Source organism: Xenopus laevis, chromosome 9_10S (assembly GCF_017654675.1).
Source record: "Xenopus laevis strain J_2021 chromosome 9_10S, Xenopus_laevis_v10.1, whole genome shotgun sequence".
Taxonomy (NCBI): domain Eukaryota; kingdom Metazoa; phylum Chordata; class Amphibia; order Anura; family Pipidae; genus Xenopus; species Xenopus laevis.
The window spans coordinates 16468061-16474060 of NC_054388.1; positions in this window are offsets into that span (position 1 = coordinate 16468061).

Genomic DNA, 6000 nt, shown 5'->3' on the forward strand with positions numbered 1-6000 from the left:
TCCCCTGTACAATACATCAATACAGATTTATGTCATAAACTCCATAAACTCCTTTCAATTTCTGTAATTAATGGACTATGGGTAGGTGTGGCCTTGCCTGTTTTTATTGCTGCAGAAAGGTTTTCTGAGGATTAGAAGGAAGAGCCCCAGTGCAATTCTGTAAATGTGTTAATCCTGAAGCTGTATATGAAAGCAACGAGGGTTTGACAGGTGGGATCAGTAACCCTTCCGCAGGATTCAGTTGGAATTAATGAAAGGGGTTGTATACTTTACTATTTCTACTGTATATATACTTCAAATTGAATCTATTGTCAGGCTCTTAGATGATTAAATCAAAGGCCTAGCCATTTCCAGTAAATGCTTCATTCATCAGGCTGAATGTGATGGATATAAATATGTATCAGATACAAATATCAGGTTGCAGTACCAATTCCCACCAGTCTCAGCCAACAGCCCATTTCCTATATATCTGCAATAGGGTGGCACCGACATCTAATTTGTGCTGCAGATGGATGAAAGAAATCTCTCCCAGAAAAGACCAAGCCCTGTCTTAAACTGCTGCAAGAGACCCTCTTTATACCTGAAAATTCCAGTGTTATGTTCCATTTAAATGATAATACAGGCTTTTTGTTCTGTTCATGTATTTTTGGCTCTAAACATACAGTTTTGTCTCTTCTGTTCTAGACCTGGCTGACTGGGGGGTGAGGGGGGCTTTTATTGCCAGAGAAAGAGACTTCTGTTCTGCTGATAGTTGGCACTTTGACCCAGTAGTGTCTATAATTAATTGTGCTCTTGTTCTGTTTTCTTCCTGATTCAAATCTTGGCAAATCAACAGTTTTGTTGCCTCATTTCTATGAAATCAACCTGAAAGTGCCTGGATATATCCTCCCTACAGATGATGCTCTAACATCCCTTGCTTTCATTGATTTTCTGGTATCAGTGCTCTACTGACGTCCAACCACACAAATCTCTCTAATTTCATCAGTATCCAAGATAAAAATCAAATTATACCCCAAGGGGCAGGCATATATATATATATATATATATATATATATATATATTTCATATATATTTATATTTCATAGAAGCGAAGATTTCTGTCCACTCTGACAATATGAAAGTGTGTTTAATGTATTATTCATTATAACAGAAACGATCTGACTAAACCTGATGAATTCACTTTTAAATTGAGGTGTAAAATCCTAAACCATAGGGATTTGCCTTAAAATGTGGAAAGATTAGTAGAAACCTTGTAGTCTTTAAAATACAGCAGAGAAGTTAACTGTACCCAGGTAATAAGGAGGATAATGATCCAGTCCTGGGTTATATAAGTGCTCTTTAAATAAAGTGGTGAAAATTCTCAGTGGATTATTATCTCCTAATGACAAGGGGTGAGTTGGTAACTCTGTGCCAGGAGTAGATCATTATCCCAGTAATGACACGGGGTTAGTTGGCATCTTTATGTCCCTAATGGCACAGGGTAAGTTGTTATCTCTGTGCCAGGAGTGGATCATTATCTTCCTAATGTCACAAGATTTGTTGGTATTAGTCATGGGAGAATCTGTCCCGTTTCACTTCGCCGAAAAATCTTGTGAAACAGCGAGAAAATTAGCGAAACGCATTTGTGTCAAGAGGCGTCAAAATAATTTTGATGCAAAACAATTTTGACGCGATTGACAATATTTATACATGTGACGATTTTGTCCAAATGCTTTAAAGTCAATGGGCACGCGACCATTTTTATGGACATGACAATTCTGCCTCGTGAAAAAAAATTTTTCACAGCGAATTTTGTGCAAGCAAATTTTCATTGCAGTTTTGCAAAAACATTTGAGGGCAGGAAAACACGGAAATTTGCCACGAATCCATGCCTGCTGAATATATTCACCCATCACTAGTCGGTACCTCTGTGCCAGGAGTGGATCATTATCTCACTGATCAGGGCCGGAACTAGGGATACCCCCAGTCTGGTCTTGAGTCCGGCTTGTTGCTGTTATTTGCGCTAGTGATGTGCGGGTCGGGATTTCCCTGACCCCCACCCAACCATAACCCTCCCTCCCTTGGCCTGCGCCCACCCACATCCGCACTTCAGGGTTGCTTTTATAGACCTGCCGATGACGTCAGAAAAGGGGCTGGGCGAGCAGGCGCATAGTCTGTATCCGAAAGTCGAAGACCGGCATTTGACGGCCACCCGCGCAGAAGCGTGCGATGTTGGCTCGAACCCACCCGACATGCTGATAAACCTGCAGGTCACCCGGGTATCATGTTGGCCCGCACATCACTAGTTTGCGTGCCTACCCGATGTGAGGGGGTGACGTGGTAGGTCAGCGCGCATGTACTCGCCCAGATTTGTGGAAAGGTCACATAGGCCCGGGGCTAGGGAGGCAGATTTTAGGGGGGCGGCATGCTGCCCATCCACACCCACATTGGTTCAGATGCACTGGGGATTCGCAGGATAGTTTTTAAAATTTCCTGTGCAATAATCCCCAATACTCTGAACCTGACGCTGAAAATTTGTGCATGTGCACAAAGGAAAGGGAGGGGACAGAGCGATGAATGGCAGTGGGCCTAGGGGTGCCTACTATGTAACTCCGACCCTGAATATAAATTTAAGAGAGTCTTTTCTGCTTTCCGCTTTTAATGGTGGGTCCTGGTGCTCCTGCCCCAGACCTTCACCATTTTACATTATATATAAAAGCAAGAAAGCCTATGAATATTACATCAAGTCCACTCATTGGCTTTCTTGCTTTTATATATAATGTAAAATAAAATATTATTCAAATATAAAATATTTTGTACATTTAAACTTTGGGCTCCTGAATTCTACTTCTTGGTGTTCTGGATGCCCGCCTGCAACTATATTCCCTGGTGAACATTATGTCACTAACCAACTTAAGCAGGGTTGGACTGGGCTGGCGGGACACCAGGAAAAAAAAACCCTCACAGGCCCCAGCTTGACGCGATTGACAATATTTATACATGTGACAATTTTGTCCAAATGCTTTAAAGTCAATGGGCACACAACCATTTTTATGGACACGACAATTCTGCCGCGTGAAAAAAAAATGTTCACATCGAATTTTCTGCAAGCGAATCTTCATTGCAGTTTCGCAAAAACATTTGCGGGCAGGAAAACACGGCAGGAAATTTGCCATGAATCCATGCCTGCTGAATAAATTCGCCCATCACTAGTCGGTACCTCTGTGCCAGGAGTGGATCATTATCTCACTGATCAGGGCCGGAACTAGGGGTACCCCCAGTCCAGTCTTGAGTCCGGCTTGTTGCTGTTGTTTGCGCTAGTGATGTGCGGGTTGGGATTTCCCTGACCCCCACATTCTCTGGTGAACATTATGTCACTAACCAACTTAAGCAGGGTTGGACTGGGCTGGCGGGACACCAGGAAAAAAAAACCCTCACAGGCCCCAGCTGGTCCAGACCTTCTCCCCCAGCTGTCCCCATAAACTAAAGCTGTTACACAATGGGGTTTCTTTTGTGCATGTGCAGTAAGGTGGCGCAGGCGTGGGTCTGGCGTTCAGGAGGGGCCCCTGGGAACTGCCAAGAGGGCCCTTCATTTTGCAGTCCCGATGGGCCCCGATGCTCCAGTCCGAGTCCAACCCTGGTACTAAGGGCTACAACAGTAGAGCCCCTTCAAGACCCTCATCTTTTTTATTATATTTACTGTTACAGACATTCTAAAACTCTTTTTTTTTTAAAGCCAACAAATAGATCATATTCTAATATCTCTGCACATTTTACCCAAATTCAAATCGATGTGTATTTTTTTAACATCAACAGAAATTCCAAATTTTCATCCTCTTTATGGAAACAATATAATTTATTTAAACCAACTTATATTCTAGAATTCAAATTTTCTTTTAAAAACAAAATACACATACATATTTTATTTCGTCATTCAAGTCTAGCAGATTTATTTCAACCAGTTGTTATTCTAGATTTTTCCTTTTTTAAAAACAAATTTTGTTCATCATTCAACAATTCCTGTTTTACGTTTTTCAACACATGTATTTTTCTCTCAACACCCAATTCATTCAGCCAACACATATTTCTTTGATGTATTTATAGTTTTTATTACAGTGTGTTTTAAATGAGATTCCAGGCTTTTGAAATGGAAATTTTGTTTGATTTATTTATTTTTTATTATAATTATTTTCAAATAATTCGATTTTACTTTTTTAAACCAATACATTTTCTAGGATTAGGATTTGTGCTGGAAATGTCACAGAGATTTGGTTCCAGTATAACAAGCAGATGTAGGAATATTCCATATAGAGATGGTGCTGGGATCATTCTTGCATTGTCGCAGGATTCCTGGCTGGTTTCACACCATATTTGGATTACAGCGAGAGAATATTTTTTGCTGTCATTATAAATCATAAACACATGTTCTATATTTAAACTTGGGCCCTTGAGCAGTGTTCTCCTCTCGCCCCCCATTCAGAGCCACAAGCCATAAATAATGAGAGGAAGGAGGATGGGAAGGAACTGAAGCCTCTACTTGCCATGATAATAATTTTGTGTTTATTACGGAACACTACTTTGAAACTTCCCTCATTGACATTCACAGAGGATGTTTACTGAATAAACAGACACAGGTTCATATATCCAGAAGGTAATTGCCCTGGTCTATTAAGGCCACACTAACTGCCCTGCCTGTAAATAAAGCCCCACCGGCAGCAATGCTTTAGACTGTATATTGGGCTTTTAGAGGGGTGGGAGGATATTCAGTTGATATTCTGTTTATCAGGGACATTTTTTTATTTTTACATTTTGGTTTAGATTATTCAATAAATTGTATTATTCACAACATAAAAAAACACGGATGTTCTCCACAGAGGGGATGTTGCAAAAGAGGAAGGGGTTTAGGAAGTTTCAGACAGGTTTGGGGCCTTGCAGGGGCATAAATACAGAGGAAGCAGAGCCTGTGATTGCAGGGGGGCCCAGGGGTATAGGGGGCCCCACGAGGCCCTAAATAATGAGCAACGCCCCTACGCCTGGGCCTTGGTGGCCTTTCCACAAAATCCGGGCCTGTATGTACCAGCCCAAGGCAACCACAGCCGTTTATCTATACAGATATGTGCCTCCAAAGATGCCCCAGTAGCTCCCCATCTTCTTTTCTGCTGATTCACTGCACATGCTCTGTGCTGATGTCACTTACTAAGCTTAGGGACCCACTCAAATTACTGTATCTACAAAACAAAAATTTCACCATAGAAGGCTGATTATTAAAATATAATAATCAGCCCTGTAGCATCAGCTTATATTACAGACCAACCTCATTTTCTGCTGGATAATTAGTGACGACCCCTAAGCTTAGCTTCTCAAAAGCTGCTCTGACCCCCTTGTGACAAGTTTTAAGTCCTGGATCATTGCTGCTATTGAGAAGCTGAAACTTTAGGCTGGTGCAATAAGCTCAATATGTAAAATATGGCATTTCTTACCATATTCATTTTTAGAGTTTAGTTCTCCTCAGGTGCACTCCGCCAATGAGTCGATTTGAGGCACTCGCCTCAGGTGGCAGCGCCCCCCATGGTCGCAGCTCTTGGTAACTAAGAGCCGAATTTCCGGTTTTAAATCCGGAAATTCGTCTCTTCTAGGCAAAAACGAAGGCCGCCGTGGGCGGCAAATTGGGAAGTATCGCCCCTGGTTCTCCTTTAAAGTTACCAGGAGCAGCTTTTTGCCTCATGGTAGCAGCACCCTTGGGCCCTTGAGCTCCAACCTGAGTGTAAATGATGCATTTCCATTCCATGTCAGACCAATTATGGGAGTTGCAGCACCTTAAGGACTAAGTATATCAAAAATCACTGAACAGTAGAATTGTATGTAATGTTTGTCAGAGGTCCTCATCAAAATGGCCTAAATTCTGTTAAAACATAAAACCCAGGAAATAAAAATTTAATTTTCCTGTGTCGGACTGCAAAAAAAAAAATCACCTTCAGTTGCAGGAAAATATAAAATCTACACATCTAAAATTGAAGTTCT